The following is a 21,207-nucleotide window of genomic DNA, read 5'->3' on the forward strand; positions in this document are numbered from 1 at the left end:
GCTGCTAAGGACATTTGTCATGAACTTTTAGGAGAAGCTGCAGTTCAAAAGGCGGCAAGTGTTCATCTTTTGGCTAGCACCATAACTAGATGAATTGAAGAAGTAGCAGAGGATATTGAGGCACAATTGCTAGAGAGGATTAATGAGTCACAGTGGTATGCAATCCAGGTTGATGAGTTTACTGATGTTGACAATAAGGCAACAGTGCTTGTTTTTGTGAGATATATTTTTCAGGAGGTTGTGCATGAGAATATGTTATGTGCACTTTTGTTGCCAACCAACACCACAGTTGCAGAACTATTCACGTCTTTGAATGATTACATATCAGGAAAACTGAATTGGTCATTTTCTGTCTGTATATGCACAGATGGAGTGGCTGCCACGACTGGACAGCTTTCTGGTTTCACTATTTGGGTCAAAGAGGTCGCTTCTGAATGTGAGTCTACACACTGTGTTATCCATAGAGAAATGCTGGCTAGCCAAAAATGTCACCTGAACTTAAGAATGTTTTTCAGGTTGCGGTTAAAATTACCAACCACATTAAAGTACATGCCCTTAACTCACATCTGTTCATGCAGCTCTGTAAGGAAATGGACAAGGAGCACACACATCTTCTCTTACACACAGAAGTGAAATGGCTTTCTAAAGGTAGATCACTGGCCAGAGTTTTTGAATTTCATGAGCCACTCCAGAGATTTTTTAGAAAAACAGTCACCACTGGCAGCACACTTCAGTGACACAGAATGGGTTGCAAAAATTGCTTACTTGTGTGACATATTCAACCTGCTCAAAGAACTCAATCTGTCACTTCAGGAGAGAATGCCAACTGTGCTCAAGTTGTCAGATAAAGTGGCTGCATTTAAAGCCAAACTGGAATTATGGGAGCAATGAGTGAACATTGGGATTTTTGGTGTTTCAAACACTAGCAGAGATTTTGAAAGAGACTGAGCCAGGACCTTCTTTCTCCCAGATAGTACATGATCACCTATCTCAGCTTTCATAAGAGTTTGAGCATTACTTCCCAACCACAAAATATCCCCAAATGGGGAAGGAATGGATCCACAACCCATCTGTAAATAAGCCAGGTGAATCGACTTTGTGCTAGAAGAGGATCTACTACTTGAGATTGCAAATGATGGTGGCTTTAAAAGTATGTTTGAGACAAATTCAAATCTCCATACATTCTGGATTAAAGTTAAGGTGGAATATTCTGAGATTGCCACAAAAGTATTGAAAAGCCTGCTTCCATTTCCAACATCCTATCTTTGTGAATCAGGGTTTTCTACAGTGACAGCAACCAAAATGAGATTATGGAGTAGACTGGACATAAACAACACACTTCAGGTGTCACTGTCTCCCATCACCCCCAGATGGGACCATCTAGTTGCAGGAAAACAAGCTCAGGGCTCCCACTGATTCTGCATTATGCTGAGTTGTATAATTATTACATTACATATTACAATGTAATAATAATAGAAATAAAGTGCACAATAAATATAATGCTCTTGAGTCATCCTGAAGCCATCCCCCACCCCGGTCTGTGGAAAAAGTTTCTTCCACGAAACTGGTCCCTGGTGCCAGAAAGGTTGGGGAGTGCTGTGTTACCTGTGAGCTTTTCCATTTATAATGTTCTTTTTTCTAGTTGTGGCCTTTTCTTTTTCACTTAGAGAAGTTCCTTTAGAATTTGTTGTAGAGCTGTTTTGGTGGTGCTGAATTCTCTTAGCTATTGCTTGTCTGTAAAACTTTTGATTTCTCCATCGCATCTGAACGAGATCCTTGCTGGGTAGAGTAATCTTGGTTGTAGGTTCTTCCCTTTCATCACTTTAAATATATCGTGCCACTCTCTTCTGTCCTGCAGAGCTTCTGCTGAGAAATCAGCTGATAACCTTAGGGAGTTCCCTTGTATGTTATTTGTCATTTTTCCCTTGCTGCTTTTAATATTTTATCTTTGTCTCTAATTTTTGTTAATTTGATTACTATGTGTCTCAGTGTGTTCCTCTGTGTTTATCCTGCCTGGGGCTCTGCACTTCCTGGGCTTCGGTGACTATTTCCTTTCCCATGTTAGGGAAGTTTTCAGCTATTATCTCTTCAAATATTTTCTCAGGTCCTTTCTCTGTTCTCCTTCTGGGATCTCTATAATGCGAATGTTGGTGCATTTAATGTTGTCCCAGAGGTCTCTGAGACTGTCTTCATTTCTTTTCATTCTCTTTTCTTTATTCTCTTCCATGGCAGAGATTTCCCCCATTCTGTCTTCCAGGTCACTTATTCATTCTTCTGCCTCAGCTATTCTGCTATTGATTCTTCTAGTGTATATTTCACTTCAGATATTGTATTGTTCATCTCTGTTTGTTTGTTCTTTAGTCCTTCTAGGTCTTTGTTAAACATTTCTTCCTTCTTCTTGATCCTTACCTCCATTCTTTTTCTGAGATCCTGGATCATCTTCACTATCATTATTCTGAATTCTTTTTCCAGATGGTTGCCTATCTCCACTTCACTTAGTTGTTCTTCTGGGGTTTTATCTTGTTCCTTCATCTGGGATATTTTCCTCTGCTGTTTCATTTTGTTTAACTTTCTCTGATTGCAGTTTCCATTCTGTAGGCTGGCGGATTGTAGCTCTTCTTGCTTCTGCAGTCTGCCTTCTGGTTGATGAGGTTATCTAAGAAGTTTGTGCAGGTTTCCTGATGGGAACCACTGGTGGTGGGTGGAGCTGGGTCTTGCCCCTCTGGTGGGCAGGGCCATGCTCTGTAAGACTTTAAGCTGCTTGTCTGCTGATGGGTGAGGCTTTGTTGGCTGTTTGGCCTAAAGCTTCCTAGCCTTGGAACCTACAGGCTGTATGTTGGGGCTAATTGTGGCTTCCTGGAGAGCTCACGCCAGTGTGTACTCCCTAGCACCACTGCTGCCAGTGTCTTTGTCCCTGCAGTGAGCCACTGCCACTCACTCACCTCCATGTAAGACCCTCCAATACCAGCAGGTAGGCCTGGCCCAGTCTCTTATGGGTGTCACTGCTTTTTCTCCTGGGTCCAGGTGTGCACAGGTCCTTGTATGCATCCTCCATGGGTGAAGTTTCTGTTTCTCCCAGTCCTGTGTAATTCCTTCAAGCAACCCCTGCTGACCTTCAAAGTCAGATTCTCTGTGCGCTCTTCCTCCCATTTTCGGACTCCCAGGCTGGGAGTGGGGCTCAGAACTATCACTCCAGTGGGAAAACTTCTGTGGTATAATTGTTTTCCAGTTTTTGGGTTGCCCACCCAGCGGGTACAGGATTTGATTTTATCATGATTGCACCCCCTCCTACCATCTCGTTGTGGCTTCTTCTTTGTCTTTGTCTGTAGGATATATTTTTTGGTAGGTTCTTGGATTTTTTTGTTAATTGTTGTTCAGCAGTTAGTTTTGATTTTGGTGTTCTTATAAGAAGTGGTGAACGCACATCCTTCTGCTCTGCTGTCTTGAGTCCCTGCCTCAAAATCCAGGTCAGTTACACACAGTACACTGGGCAGTTGTCCATTGTTGGGCATGTACAGCCTTCCAAGTGTTCAAGTTAAGTCATTAAAAATTCAGGGGCACCAACAGTTGGACAGTTACAGACCTCCACCACAGGGCCCTGTTCTTATACAACTAGCTGCTCAGAGGGGAGAGCAGAATGCCTTAACTCTGCCCACAGATGGATTCCAAAAAGAGATGCCCAGCTTCACCTCCCAAAGCCTCTAGATAGTCATTCCCTCATCTTGGAGAGGAATGATTGAAGGAGAAGTATAATCATTCTTAAAATAAATTTTACTATGGTCTAGAATTATAGTCAGATCCAGAAATCACATTTATCCGAGGAATATGAAACCAAAGTTTAAGAAGAATCATTATATTACATTATTATGACATATAAATTGATAACATTTAGATCTAAATGATTATACTGACACTGTAGGAATGTTATCTAACCCCACGGTTATGTTGCTCTTCTTGACTTCTGAGTTCTATTGAGCTAGTATACAGAGAAACATTACTTGAGAAGATAATTTTTTTTTTGAAGCAGACTACCAACATCTAATCAAATTTTGGCTGTCACAAAATTCTCATCATATGAAGCAATTCAGTCATAACATTCAGGCATACTGACACCTAAAGTTTATCTTCACATTTATTGGTACAATAAGTACTTGAAAATTAGATGAACTGGAAGCATGCTCCTGAAACTTAAAACTTGTATTTCCTCTGAACTCTTTGACTTAAAAAGACATTTCACTATCTATCTTCCCTAATACATTTGAAATTCTAAATCACTCTGTGAACTTTGTACCAAGCACTTAAAATATAAAAATATAAGTTACACATCTTAAGAACCGAATGTCTAGTTGGGACAACTTAGTCTCTGTTTTTGTTGTCTACTCCCAGATATAGTCCATGTACTAATTTTAATATGAGCTAAATTTGTTAGGTTATCAAATTGTAGTATAATTTGAAAAAATATGTATGCATGAGTACATGTGAGGGAAAGCCTCCAGGCATTTTTAAAAAGAACATTGTGCATATTGAAGTTAATTTCATATATGCAAACACACTTATAAAGTAGCCATCCATACCCAATCATCTGCATGTCCCGCACACATCTCTAGAAGTGAAGGCATTAATACTGTATTATTGTCTTTTTTAAAAAAAAATTCTAAACTGTAAGAAACTTGGAGACATTTCATGTCTGTTCCATCTTTGAAAACTTAATTGTGCCCTGTGTATTTATTTCTTCAAACATTTCTCTTTTTTTCTCCTAGTATTCTGATAATGCAAAATTACAACTTTGATATTGCCCCAAATTTCTTGGATATGTTATTCCATATTTAATTTTTGGTTTTCTTTGTGTTTTAATTTGGAACATTAGTATTGAGCTGTCTTAAAATTCACTGACTTTTTTTTTTCTCATGTCTACTGATGAAACTGTCAAAGATATTCTTCATTTCTGTTACATTAGTTTTTACTTCTAGTCATTCTTTTTGATTCTTCTTGTAAGTTTTCATCTCTAGGCTGACATTACCCATCTGATTTTGCATGTTGTCTACTTTTTTTCCATTAAAGCCTGTGGCCAGATTCCTAAGATCTTCTCATATTTGATGATTTACTAGAAGGGCTCACAGAACCTAGAAAAAGTCGTGTATGTGTGGTTACTATTTATTACAGTGAAAGAATACAGATTAATATTAGCAAAGGGAAAGGGAACGTGGGGAAAAGTCCAGGAAAAAGAAACCAGGCAAAAGATTCCCGGTGGAGTATCACACACATGCTTAATTCTTCCAGAATGTTATGTAATACATACATAGTATTGCTAATCACAGAGCTCACACAATCATTGGTGCCCAGGGTCATTTATTGGGGATCAGTCACACAGACATGTAGCACTTGTGTGACTGACCTCGGTTACTCAGACTCTAGCCTTTGTGAAAAAAAACAGGCATTTACCTTATTACCTATTTGATCAAACTTATACCACTTGGTCCAAGGCCTCAGGCATCCAAAAATGCTCTTATCAGGCAGAATAGTCCACAGACACAAGGCTCATCAGGGAGCCAGTCAAGGGCCATTTCTAAACAGTCCTTTCTTGGGAATATGCAATGTGAGCAACCAGGCCTGATGAGTTAATACTTTCCTACACAGAGTGTTTAACATATTATTTATAGTTGTTTTAAATGAATGTCTAATAATTCCAACATTTGGGTCATATCTAAATCTGGTTCTATGGATTGCTTTGTCTTTTTAGTCTGTGTTTTTTCTTACCTTTTGCTATGCTTTGTAATTTTTGTATCTCTTTGGATACGCCTGTCTCACCACATTTTGGGGGTATCAGTTTGCCCCAAATCTTCAATTCTCTGATGGGTTCAAAAATGTCATTGATATTCAGTTACTACATATTTTTCTTGCTTTAAGGACAGGAACATCACCTTCCAAGATCTTACATGTCATAAATAAAATGAGAAGTCTCTTCATTTATTTCTCATAGACTAAATAAGTGTCAGTCCCCAAAACACACAAGGTAGTTTACTTAGACTTGTAAGTAGAAAGTAGTGATGAAAGGAGAATTATAAATGCCGATAATGTTAGCATCTATAGAAGTAGACATGAAATATTGAAAATGGAATAATTCTTTTTTTGGGGGGGTTTAATAATTTTTATTGGAGTATAGTTGTTTTACAATGTTGTGTTAGTTTCTACTGTACAGTAAACTGAATCAGCTATACATATACATCCCTCTTTTTTGGATTTCCTTTCCATTTAGGTCACCACAGAGCACTAATTCTTCTATTATAGTAATTTTTAAAGATTGGATGATTTGGTTGAAACAGAAAGTTCAAGTTAGAAAATAGCAGGCTTCATAATTTCAATGTTTAGAGCAGATTTAGGATTGTTACTATTCGACTGTTAAGTCCTTCAGGAACCAACTAACTGCAGTGATATTTGTATAAAGTGTAAATGTATGAAAATCTGTTTTTATAAGTTAAGTTTTGACCCATTGTATTTTTATTCTTATTGTTTTTTATTGAGATGTAGTTGAGTTATAATATTGTGTTAATTGCTGCTGTACAGCAAAGTGATTAAGTTATACATATACATACATTCTTTTTTTAATATTCTTTTCCATTATGGTTATCATGGGATATTGAATATAGTTCTCTGTGCTATATAGTAGGACCTTGTTGTTTGTCCGTTCTATATATAAAAGCTTACATCTGCTAACCCCAACCTCCCACTCCATCCTTCCCCCAACCCCCTTCCCCTTGGCAACCATAAGTCTGTGCTCTATGTCAATGATTCTGTTTCATAGATAGGTTCATTTGTGTCATATTTTATATGCCACATATAAGTGATATCATATGGTATTTGTCTTTCTCTTTCTGACTTACTAAGATAATCTTTAGTTGCTTCCATGTTGCTACAAATGGCATTATTTCATTATTTTTTATGGCTGAGTAGTATTCCATTGTATATATGTGCCACATCTTCTTTACCCATTCATCTGTCAATGGACATTTAGTTTTTTTCCATGTCTTGGCTATTGTGAATAGTGCTGCTATGAACATAGGGGTGCATGTATCTTTTCTTTTTAAATTTTTATTGGAATATAGTTGATTTACAATGTTCTGTTGGTTTCAGGTGTATGGCAAAGTTATTCAGTTATACATATGCATACATCCACTCTTTTTATTAGATTCTTTTCCCATATAGGCCATTATAGACTACTGAGTAGAGTTTGCCATGCTATACAGTAGTTTCTTAATTGTTATCTGTTTTATATATGGTAGTGTTTATATGTCAATACCAATGACCCATTTTTCACTTCTACACACTCTAAATTTTAACAGCATGTTAAATCTACTTAAAAGTATGACTTAAGCAGAAAGGGAAGAATCAGTTATTAATCTCTACCCACCAGTGTTGAGTAGCAAAGGTGAGAGTATTGTGGTGAGGGTTGGAAAAGGGCTCTGCCATTTTTTAAAACTCTTCACTGGATTAGACAGATGTCTTTTTACATTTTATTTTGTGGTTCTAGAAACATCTATGTTTGCATTGGGAAGTACACTGAGGTTTCTTGCATCTGTGGCTTCCTAGATAAGATTAAGAATTGTTACAAAGCTTTCTCCTCAAGCAACTTTGTTTTGAGCACTCCTGAGAATGATTAAGGACTGGCTTTTTCATAAAAGAATAAGTATTTATTCACATGAAATAAAATGTCAGAATTGAAATTATCAATAATTGAGAGATAAGAAATATGTCTTTTAAATTTATCCAGATCATTTATGTTATTGATTGAAGTGTTTACCATATTGACTGGTTTGGGATGAGTATAATCATGAATATACTCAGTCTCCTAAATATTTACAATATAGTAATGTTTATTACATTATGAATAATAATTTTATCTATATAAAGAGATTATTAGGAACTTAAATGTAGCTAACAAGCATCTAATATGCATATGTGAGCAACAAAGACAAAACAAGAAAAGATATCTTTATTACTTTGCTGATTGATGAAGGTCTGGTAAAGACAGTTATCATATATTTGATCTTTCCTTGGGTGAGAGTGAGCATATTCCAGAAAATGTAGAATATACTGTAGCAATGTAGCTGAAGAGACTCAAGGAAATTTTTTGACGTGTGTGTATGAGTGTGTATGTATGTGCATGCAGATACAAAACAGGCCTATGGGGAATTATAATTCCTTCGGTCAATAAGTAATGTTTAAAATAAAATACCATTTAATTAAAGTGTGCATTTTAAGGAATGTTGACAATATGTGAGCCCTTATTTAGTGGTGTGATAAAACTGATTTTCACTGGCTCACAATATCTGATTATAAATTTTCAAGAATTTTCAAGCAGTTCTTAAACTGTTGATACCTTGAAATTGGCCATCGTGGGAGGATTTACACCACAGAAATCAGCAAATATTGTAAATTAGAACTCTTCTTCTTCCCCTTTTGAAAGAGATGGCTTAGCAGTACACCATTACCCATTCTCTTCCTTTGCTTCTTTGGTGGACGACTCAGGTAGCTACAGAGAAAGCCTCTGTACCCCTTATTAAAGGTGAAGACGAGCTCAGTTCAATGGTCATAATGCAACTTCCACATAGACCCAAATGTACCCTTCAAGTCTCATGGGCAGCACTGGAATAAAACTCAAGCAAGTGAATTATGCAACGAATCCAGACTTTTCATGCTCTTTTAAGCATAATTTGTATTCTCCTACCCATGTACAGAATTGACATTTTAAATATGTCAGGTAACTGGAAAGTTTTATATTCATAAGTCACAATAGTCACTATTATAATGTATAAAAAGTAATGTGAAGGTTATTAGCTTAAAAAATAAAATATATGTGTAGTTAATCAGATGAATCTCAAAGAACCAATTTATAAAACATTAGAAATGAGACAGGAGTAAAACAAACCAACCAATAGCATGCCCTTCCTATGTGCATACAAGGCATTAAGAATAAGTTGTCATTTTACACATAGTAATATCAAGTCAGAACTAAAGGTAAAGCTTAGGCTCCTAGACAATAGCTAGAAGTTTAAAATTCTGACATTTTCATGTCAGAATCTACAAGCTTCAGCTTATAAAATTTTTTTTCTATAGTTGTAATTTTGAATATGTGGGGTGTCCAAATACATTTTTATCATGTTCCATGTTGTTAAATGCACAGGAAATTATTTAAATGTCTCCAGAAGACATTTGTTCTGGAATTGTGAAATTGTTTCAATTCATGGAATCAAAGATTTGGAACTCTGTTAATTACACCCATTTGGAAACTGTAGTGGTGAAGGCTTTTTTCTTCTTTTCTCCCTTTTTTTTTTTAAGTTAGACTACAGAATGATCCATTTTTCAGAAATTAGTGCTTTGTGTCAAAACTTGATTGGGTCCTGCAGTTGAGGAAAAGGAAAAAATCAGTGATAAGCTTCTAAAATTATTACCTTAGAAAATCAATTATCTACTGTGAGGTAACAACAGTGAACAGCCTTCTGGAAAGATGAGAGAGAAAAGCAGTGAGAGGATTAATGGAGCAGTTAGCACAGTATTGATTAGACCTCAAACTAGCAAATTTAAGTCTGGATCTTGCTAAGAAGGAGTAAAAGTCAATTTGCCCAAATAATAGTTTAATAACTATTGATGAGAAAAACTTTGAGACATTGCATCATATTATGTGGTACAGAACCACATAAGCTGGATAAATCAGACACACAAGTACATACACATATACACTGACAAAAAATATAAATGAGAGACCTCCCAATGGCTTCATAACTTTTATTTTTCAGTTTTTTAATCTTTTTTATAATATGCAAAATATCAGGTGAAATATTAACAAGTCATAATATTCAACTTTAGGAGCTTAATCAGGGAAACCAGGGACAAATAGATTGTTGTACAAACTTTAAAATAGTGAGATTTTGAGACTTATGCTAGAAAGTTTACTTAAGCTTAAAAAACAGACAAAATTTGATTTAACTGAACATTTTACTCTACTTTAAAAATTTGACAGTCCTCCTACATTTGGGGAGTTATATATACGTAGGGTTTAAATTGATTCTCATTAGTCAAAACATTAAGAATGATACTATTAACTAAACAAAACCCTGTTATTCTGATACTTCTGTAAGTCCCTAAAATGCTAAAATTAAAAGCAAATGATTCAAAGAAATGGTTGTGCATGTGTCTGTCAGTGTGTGTTTGTGAGGATGCTATTTGCAATATATGTGATAGATGAGAATCATATAGTGAACATCATAAAATCATTTGAAAAAATAAAAAATATATACACACACAAGTCTCGAGAAACCTTCATAGTAAAATTTATGGAGAGGGCCTATGGTTTATGTTTTGCTATTTTACTTTTAGGTACAACTTGAAAGTTTTCAATCTTACATGTTTTCCATTTTAGTTTTTAAATGTTAATAAGGATGTGAATTAGGATTTTAGTCCATTTTGGTTTTCATATGTGCATACATAATGGTTTTCAAAGTTTTAAAAGATTTGTTTGAATCCATGGAATAAAACAATCTACATATTCCTTTTCTTTTTAACCTTAAGGTTCTTTTCCCCGAGCTTCACTTACAAAATAATAATCCCATGATTTGAAGTTAGAAACAAAAAATAATAATTGTCAAGTTTGACTGGAAGCAAATAGTTACATATCACATTACACTAATGTAGTGGCTGGCTACATATAGTATTTATTTTAAAATAATATACTACTACCTATAGTTTTGTGTCAGTTTGATCAATGAGTTGTATAGGGTACCTCATGCCTTCCAGCATTCTACTTTGACTTGTTTTAGTTTGGGATTTCTTTGCCAATCAATTTTCACTCTAGCATTTTAGATTACACATTATTAAATAAAAAAACTAAAGGCTTATGGATAGATATACTGCAAGGAATTAGTATTACAGTCACATTTATGTTTGTACAACTTAGAGGCAAATTCCTGTCTAACAAGTGAACTGTGACCTCTTCACTGATAAAATGGTAAAGCTAGGACTATGATAAATAGTCACACCACAAATATTAGCTGTTTAGCAGTTGTTTTTCAAATGAACCATCTGGCTACATGCTCTACAGGTGTCCTGAGAGAAGAATAGTTACACTATAACATCAAGAACTGAATAAAGAGTTATAAGGAATATATTTCATGTGCTTATAAATACATATCTGCAAAATTTCAGTTTTACCTTGAAACTTTCCATTTTGTCTCAGCATTAAATTGATAGGACCAAAGACATGCTATTTAAAAATTCTTAACTCATTACTGAGTAGTATAAAAACCAAAGTTTATTGGCAGTATTTATATTAAGTAACTACAAGTGTTCAAATGAATAAATGAATCAGCTTGTCCACACTTAATTCAATTGCTTAATAAAAATAGATTTGTACTGCTCCTTGGTCATGTGTGACCACTAATTACAGTAGAATTTCCTGTGCTTGGATTATTTAACTTAAAAGTTTACCTAGTGTCAAGATGGATTGAATAGATAAGTGAAGTACAGAATGTAAGAAAAAATAATAATAAAATAATTTTCAGTATAAGGTGTTGGCCACTCTAGTTTTCTGAATGGAATAAAATCAAGAATGCCTAATGAAATTACAAAGTAACTCAAGGGGTGTATAATACTATCAGAATAAGACAATTCAGTCTACTTTTATATGTCCCTGATTATATATTTTCAATGTGATTGCTGAGAAGTCTCAAGATTTATTTTCAGTAATGTTCAGGTCTCAATGACAAGCCAAATTCTCTTTTGTTTTATCTTGTTTTCCTCTTTTATGTTTGTCCATTTTTCAACAACTATGTATTGGGCAGAACTTGTATTGAGATATTGTCTTAAGGTTTATTATATGTATTTTTTTTCAAGAAAAAGAAATGCCACCTGATCACCAAAGTTTATAATCTCAATTTGAATTTTATTCACCAGAAATAAAACAATGTTCCTTTAGTAGTGTTCATTTAGGAGGTAACCAAAAAAAGGATACAATGATTTAAAATCATATCCCCCAGTCTTCAAACTTTGATGTTTTAAATAGAAGAATGAATAGAAAGATAGTACATTTGGATGGAGAGGGCATGATATAAAATAAAAACGTAATGACCTCAAGGTGATGGTAAAACAATCAAATAGAAATAGAACAAAAGAAATGAAATGAAACTTTAAAAAAAAAAGTATTTCCTTTTTGAAGATTGAATGCTATATGTTATATAAGCAAATTTTTGTTTTTTAGTATTGGGATGGACTGGAAATTTATAAGTTTAGAACTGGAAAGATCCTTTTCAGTTGAGTATATCTGTGTAATTATGTCTCTATCAAACAGATAATAAAACTATTCTTGTTAATGGAGGTTTGGGCCTGTATTCCCATGTACTTAATTTCATCACTCCTTCATGCAGTTGCATCAGGGTATCTGTAAAATCGGGCTAAATATATCCTATTAAGAGAGATGGCTGGCCAAGATAATCTAATGAGTTTCCTATATTTGCAGCAATTTCTTCTTGTCAGCAACAAAATGAATGTATAGAAAAGATTTCTGTCCTATTAGGCCTTCACTAGTTTTTACTAAGTACAATGTTTAAAGAAAGAATAAGAGTTAAACCTGACTTACTAAAGTGGAAAATTACATCCTCTTCTCAATTCAAATAATCTAGAGCAACAATCAAATTTGACAAATAATTCATGTGTTAAATTATAATTGGACCCATCATAGAAGCTATATCAGTGGACCATCTACTAACACCAGGCTTTACATATTTTGAGAGCATGAAATAAAATATACACATAATATGCAATTCAGTGTCTCAAAGTGTCAAAACAAAGGTTCATATTTATGTCATCTGAGACTACCACAAACTGCTAACTTTCAGGATTTTAATTAGAGATACAAAGCAGACATATCTTTTATTATTTCATAGCAACCATTAGTATATTTAGAATCGGGAAACATCCCAGAGAGGCTATAAATTAAGTTGAATGACAGACAAATATATGTTTATGAAGGTAAGAATAGATGTCAAATAATGCATTTCTATAGCATATTTACAGCTCAAACCTCATCACATAAATAAGTCCCAAGAATAATAATCCCACAAATTAAAAACTAACAATTTTAGCAACAAAATGCTGATTAGTGCTTTTTAAAACGTTGAGCAATTTTGATAAATATTAGTCAAATAAAATTGAATTCTTCTCTTTCTGAAATGTTAACACTTTATATTCAAAAGTATAGAAAGTAATATTTTAAAATTATTTTTTCTTAAGTATCTTTGATTTGATTTGTTCAGCCAAAACAAAGGGGTTATTAATTGTTCATATTATAAACTTTCTGACACTAATGATCATGATTCACTTTCATATGGAAGCTCAACATGTCCTCTTAGAAGATTCCAGGAATTATCTGTTTGAACACATTCAAAGTTTTATTATTACTTGAGTTTAGACATTTTGTAAACAATTGCTTAATCACAACACGCATGTGATTTTAGTGGTACTCTGCTGTATTGAGAAGGTAAATGTGTGTTATTAAATATTTAACAGCTAAGAAATGAACTATTCTTTCTATGATAATTTTTAAATTTGTAAAAAAAAAAAAATGTCTGGCATTGTTGAAAGGAAGTAAGCATTTACCAGTAGGGCTTTGACTCAAATGAATAGATACTCAGAATATTTAAGTAGGACAAAAGGTCTACTTGGGAATATTCATAAGAGCTATGTGAAATATTTTGCCATGTAAAGTATTCAGAGGAAAATGCTTATATTCATATGAAGGGAAATGCCAAAAGAGGCAAACAGAATTATAGTCATGAGGGAATTGGAATTGCAAAGGGCAAAATGTGAACCAAGGGAAAAAACAAGGTGCTATCAGGGATGAGGTGAAGCAGGCATCAAGAAGGTATAAAGCCAATAATTTCAGGAGACAATAGAGCGAAACTACATTTTAAGGACAGTGAATCAATACTGTGAACCACCTCTCTTTTGTTAAAGTGATTGTATATCTCCTGGTTTTGCCTCAGCAGTCATTTGGCACAATATCCTTTCATTGTTTGACTGAATGATTCAGTGGAAACTTCTCATCCTCTTGCTTATGTACATATTAATTATATGTCACACATGTATCTTATGGTAGGACTGTGGCCATCAAAGTCTGAGTTTTTAGGCAGGCCTGTAATGTGACCAGAGAGTCTCAACATTAGGAAATAGAAACATATTACTTGGTTATAGATTTTTAAGTGCTGAATATTCATAAATGAATAGAGGGGTAGTTTTATTATCTCAGCGGAAGGAATCAGTGGCTTATATAATAACGACCATGTAGACTGTTGGAGTCAAATGGAAATTGCTGAGTAAGGGGGTTGGATCCAATTTATAGTGGGGTAATAGTGGGGTTTATTTTAGGGTTATTTTTTTTTTTTTTTTTTTTTTTTTTTTTTTTTGTGGTATGCGGGCCTCTCACTGTTGTGGCCTCTCCCGTTGCGGAGCACAGGCTCCGGATGCGCAGGCTCAGCAGCCATGGCTCACGGGCCCAGCCGCTCCGCGGCATATGGGATCCTCCCAGACCGGGGCACGAACCCGTATCCCCTGCATCGGCAGGCGGACTCTCAACCACTGCGCCACCAGGGAGGCCCTAGGGTTATTTTTAAGTGCTTTGGAAGGAGGGATTTTGGTGAGTTGGGAAACTTATGCTTCTAAGACAGAACTTCACCCTGCTTGTTTTGAAGTCCAGGTGCATCAATAACAATAGAAAGAAAAAACAAAGACCATCATACCTACATTTTCCTAAATGTGTATGCCATTATATATACTCCAGATAGATCTCTCAGGAAGTGGAGTTCAGTACCTAGAATATATTTTGTTCCTGGTAATAAAGTTGAAATCAATTGTAATCAATTTCTATAAGAAGAAATACAAAAGCGTAGATGAATAGATTTAGGCCAAGGGGAAACAAGATTCCCGGTGTTATAATGAAGTGTGTTGGTTATATGTACAAGACACTGGGGTAGGCTACACACAATTTGGGTTCATGAAATATTTTTCCCCTGAGGGTTTCATGTGAAGAATGGATTTTATTTAATAATGTAAGAAGAGAATAAGCAAGACCTATCAGAAATATAAACCCCTACTGAAAAAACAAGTGTCTGGAAACTTTTAGGTTTACCGGTTACATTTCTCTTTAAATTTGAGATAACTTGAAATATCACAAAACATATAGAGAAGGAGAGAATCAAAGAATTTCTGGCTATATTTACATTTTGGTGGGATTTAAACATAAAGTTGTCAGGAGTATGGTAAGAATAAGTGCATTTGACTTTATACACTGACCATGTTCTTGTTATAGATGAAGTTGTCTGCTGTTGTCTTAGCTTTTCAATCCTAAATTTTATAGGTAATAAAAAATCATATCCCTACACCTTTGAAACATGATGGGCTACTGTGAGTCTAAAGGAATATGAAAAAATACATTTAGTTACTATAAGCTCCAATAATATGCAATTTTCCCCTTACCTTCTTAACAGCTCAAAAATCAACATAGTGACCATTATTCTCTTATAAGCTCTAATTTATTAATAGAGAATTCCCTGGAAGAGGTAGTACAGTTATCAAATATTAGAGTAATGGAATAGTTGAGAGGCCTGTTGGTCACTAAAGACCTGGCATATTCCATTTACCTATTTATTTATTTTGTGTATATATGAATACGAATACATAATTATTTGTGGTATATAACTGTTCACTTAAAACCAAACATTATTTTTCAGTTTCACAAGGGCTTCTTTCTTCCTTTTTCTTTTGACATTTAATTGGCATTCAATATTACATTAGTTTCAGTTATACAACATAATGATTTGGTATTTGTATATAATATGAAATGTTCACAAGAGTAAGTCTAACGTTCATCACAATGTACAGTTACAGAATTTTTTCTTGTGATAACTTTAAAGATCTACTTTCTTAGCAACTTTCAAATATGGAATACAGTAGTATTAACTATAGTTGCCATGTTATATATTATATCCACATGACTTATTTTATAACTGGAAGTTTGTATCTGTTGACTCCACTTATCCATTTCAACCACAACCCTCTCCCCTGCTCTGGCAACCACCAATCTGTTCTCTGTAACTATGAGCTTGGTTTATTTTTTTAGATTCTATGTATAAATGAGATCATACAGTATTTCTCTTTCTCTGTCTGACTTATTGCACTTAGCATAATGCCCTCAAGGTTCATCTGTGTTGTTGCAAATGGCAAGATTTCATTCTTTTTCACAGCTGAGTAATATTCCTGTGTGTGTGTCTGTGTGTATGTGTGTACACACTACATTATTTTATACCTTGGCTATTGTAAATAATGCTGCAATGAACATGAGAGCGTATATATATTCTTTCAAGTTACCAGTGTTATTCTTTGCAGATATATACCCAGAAGTGGAATTGCTGGATCATATGGTAGATCTATTTTTTTTAACATCTTTACTAGAGTATAATTTCTTTACAATGGTGTGTTAGTTTCTGCTTTTTGATTTACAAAGTGAATCAGCTATACATATACATATATCCCCATATCTCCTCCCTCTTGCGTCTCCCTCCCACTCTCCCTATCCCACCCCTCTAAGTGGACACAGAGCACCAAGCTGATCACCTTGTGCTATGCAGCTGCTTCCCACTAGCTATTTATTTTACATTTGGTAGTGTATATATGTGCATGCCACTCTCTCACTTCATCCCAGGTTACCTTTCCCGCCCTGTGTCCTCAAGACCATTCTCTACATCTGCGTCTTTATTCCTGTCCTGCCCATAGGTTCTTCAGAACTACTTTTTTTTAGATTCCATATATGTGTGTTAGCATTCAGTATTTGTTTTTCTCTTTCTGCCTTACTTCACTCTGTATGACAGACTCTAGGTCCAACCACCTCACTACAAATAACTCAATTTCGTTTCTTTTTATGGCTGAGTAATATTCCATTGTATATTCTTTATCCATTCATCTGTGAGTGGACACCTAGCTTGCTTCCATATCCTGGTTATTGTAAATAGTTCTGCAATGAACATTTTGGTGCATGTATCCTTTTGAAATATGGTTTTCTCAGGGTATATGCCCAGTAGTGGGATTGCTGGGTCATACAGTAGTTCTATTTTTAGTTTTTTAAGGAACCTCCATACTGTTCTCCATAGTGGCTGTATCAATTTACATTCCAACCAACAGTGCAAGAGGGTTCCTTTTTCTCCTCAGCCTCTCCAGAATTTATTGTTTGTAGATTTTTTGATGATGGCTATTCTTACTGGTATGAGGTGATACCTCATTGTAGTTTTGATTTGAATTTCTCTAATGATTAGTGATGTTGAGAATCCTTTCATATGTTTGTTGGCAATCTGTATATCTTCTTTGGAGAAATGTCTATTTAGGTCTTTTGCCCATTTTTGGATTGGGTTGTTTTTGTGACATTGAGCTGCTTGAGCTGCATGAGCTGCTTGTAAGTTTTGGAGATTAATCCTGTGTCAGTTTGCAAATATTTTCTCCCATTCTGAGGGCTGTCTTTTCATCTTGTTTATTGTTTCCTTTGCTGTGCAAACGTTTAAGTTTCATTAGGCCCCATTTGTATATTTTTCTTTTTATTTCCAGTTCTCTAGGAGGTGGGTCAAAAAGAATATTGCTGTGATTTATGTCACGGAGTGTTCTGCCTATGTTTTTCTCTAAGATTTTCTCTAAGAGTTTTATAGTGTCTGGCCTTACATTTAGGTCTTTGATCCATTTTGAGTTTATTTTTGTGTATGGTGTTAGGGAGTGTTCTAATTTCATTCTTTTACATGTAGCTGTCCAGTTTTCCCAGCACCACTTATTGAAAAGACTGTTTTTTCTCCAGTGTATATTCTTGTCTCCTTTATCAAATATAAGGTGACCATATGTGCGTGGGTTTATCTCTGGATTTTCTATCCTATTCCATTGATCTATATTTCTGTTTTTGTGCCAGTACCATACTGTCTTGATTACTATAGGTTTGTAGTATAGTCTGAGTCAGGAAGCCTGAGTCCTCCAGCTCTGTATTTCTTTCTCAAGATTGCTTTGGCTATTCAGGGTCTTTTGTGTTTCCATAAAATTGTGAAATTTTTTGTTCTAGTTCTGTGGAAAGTGTCTTTGGTAGTTTGATAGGGATTGCATTGAATCTGTAGATTGCTTTGGGTAGTATAGTCATTTTGATAACATTGATCTTCCAATACAAGAACATAGTATATCTCTCCATCTGTTGGTATCATCTTTAATTTCTTTCATCAGTGTCTTATAGTTCTCTGCATACAAGTCTTTTGTCTCCTTAGTCAGGTTTATTCCTAGGTATTTTATTCTTTTTGTTGCAATGGTAAATGGGAGTGTTTCCTTAATTTCTCTTTCAGATTTTTCATCATTAGAGTATAGGAATGCAAGAGATTTCTGTGCATTAATTTTGTAACCTGCTACTTAACCAAATTCATTGATAAGCTCTAGTAGCTTTCTGGTAGCATCTTTAGGATTCTCTACATATAGTATCATGTCATCTACAAACAGTAACAATTTAGATCTTCTTTTCCAATTTTGATTCCTTTTATTTCCTTTTCTTCTCTGATTGCTGTGCTAAAACTTCCAAAACTGTGTTGAATAATAGTGGTGAGAATGGGCAACGTTGTTTTGTTCCTGATCTTAGTGGAAATGGTTTCAGTTTTTCAATGTATAGAGTGATGTTAGCTGTGGGTTTGTCACATATGGCCTTTATTATATTGCAGTAAGTTCACTCTATGCCTACTTTCTGGGGTGGTTTTATCATAAATGGGTGTTGACTTTTGTTGGAAGCTTTTTCTGCATCTATTGGGATGATCACATGGTTTTTCTCCTTCAATTTGCTAATATGGTTCATTACATTGATTGATTTGTGTATATTGAAAACTCCTTGCATTCCTGGGACAAGCCCCACTTGAACATGGTGTATGATCCTTTTAATGTGCTGTTGGATTCTGTTTGCTAGTGTTTTGTTGAAGATTTTTGCATCTATGTTCATCAGTGATATCGGACTGTAGTTTTCTTTTTTTGTCAGGGTGATGGTGACCTCGTAGAATGAGTCTGTGAGTGTTCCTCCCTCTGCTATATTTTACAAGAGTTTGAGAAGGTTAGGTGTTAGCTCTCCTCTAAATGTTTGATAGAATTCACCTGTGAATATATCTGCTCCTGGGCATTTGTTTGTTGAAAGATTTTTAATCACAGTTTCAATTTCAGGACTTGTGATTGGTGTGTTTTAATTTTTTTTATTTCTTCTTGGTGCAGTCTCAGATGGTTGCTCTTTTCTAAGAATTTTTCCATTTTTCCAGGTTTTCCATGTTTTGGCATATAATTGCTTGTAGTAATCACTCATGATCCTTTGTATTTCTGCTGTGTCAGTTGTTACTTCTCCTTTTTCTTTAACACTGACTTTCACCAATGGACATATCATCCAAAATGAAAATAAATAAGGAAATAGAAGCTTCTAATGACACTAAACAAGATGACCTAACTGATATTTATAGGACATTCCATCACAAAACAACAGAATACACTTTCTTCTCAAGTGCTTTGGCACATATCCAGGATAGATCATATCTTGGTTCACAAATGAAGCCTTGGTTAATTTAAGAAAATTGAAATTGTATCAGGTATCTTTTGCGACCACAACACTATGAGACTAGATATCAATTACAGGACAATATCTGCACAAAATACAAACACATGGAGGCTAAACAATACATTATTAAAGAACCAAGAGATCACTGAAGAAATCAAAGAGGAAATCAAAAAACACCTAGAAACAAATGACAATGAAAACACGATGAACCAAAATCTATGGGATTCAGCAAAAGTAGTTCTAAGAGGGAAGTTTATAGCAATACAATCCTACCTCAAGAAACAAAATTCTCAAATAAACAACCTAACCTTACACCTAAAGCAATTAGAGAAAGAAGACCAAAAACCCCCCAAAGTTAGCAGAAGGAAAGAAATCATAAAGATCAGGTCAGAAATAAATGAAGAAGAAATGAAGGAAACAATAGCAAAGATCAATAAAACTAAAAGCTTGTTCTTTGAGAAGATAAAAAACACTGATAAACCATTAGATGGACTCATCAAGAAAAAAAAGAGAGAAGACTCAAATTAATAGAATTAGAAATGAAAAATGTAGTTATATTTTTAAGATTTTAAGGAAGCTGCATGCTGTTTTCCATAGTGGCTGTACCAATTTACATTCCCACCAACAGTGCACAAGTGTTCCCTTTTTGTCGCATCTTGGACAACACTTGTTATTTCTTGTCTTTTTTAATAATAGTCGTTCTGATGAGTATGAGGTGATATCTCATTGTAGCTTTGATTTGCATTTCCCTGATGATTAGTGTTTTTGAGCATCTTTTTATGTACCTATTGGCTATCTGCATGTCTTCTTTGGAAATATGTCTATTGAGATCTTCTGCCCACTTTTCTTTTTTAAATACATTTATTTATTTTTTATTTATTTTTTTATTTTTGGCTGCATTGGGTCTTTGTTGCTGTGTGCAGGCTGTCTCTAATTGAGGGGAACAGGGGTTTCTCTTTGCTGTGGTGTGCAGGCTTCTCATTGAGGTGGCTTCTCCTGTTGCAGAGCGCGAGCTCTAGATGTGTGGGCTTCAGTAGTAGTGGTCTGCAGGCTTAGAAGTTGTGGCATATGGGCTTAATTGTTCCACGGCCTGTGGGATCTTCTCAGGTCAGGGATCAAACCTGTGTCCCCTGCATTGGCAGGTGGATTGTTAACCACTGTGCCACTAGGTAAGTCCCTCTGCCCATTTTTCAATCAGAGTGTTTTTCTATTATTGAGTTATATGTGTTTATTATACATTTTGCATGTTAACTTGTTAATAGATATGTTATTTGCAAATATTTTCTCCCATACAGTAGGTTGCCTTTTCACTTTGTTGATGGATTCCTTTGCTGTGCAGAAGCTTTTTATTTTGATGTAGTCCCACTTGTGTTTTTGTTGTTTTTCTTGCCTTTGCTTTTAGTGTCAAATCCAAAAAATCATCACCCATACCTATGTCAATAAGCTTACCACCTATGTTTTCTTCTAGGGATTTTATGTTTTCAGGTCTTAAATTCTTTAATCCATTTTGAGTTAATTTTTGTGTATTGTGTAAGTGGTCCAGTTTCATTCCTTTGCATGCCTCT

This window comes from Hyperoodon ampullatus (assembly GCF_949752795.1).
Source record: "Hyperoodon ampullatus genome assembly, chromosome: 1".
NCBI lineage: Eukaryota > Metazoa > Chordata > Mammalia > Artiodactyla > Ziphiidae > Hyperoodon > Hyperoodon ampullatus.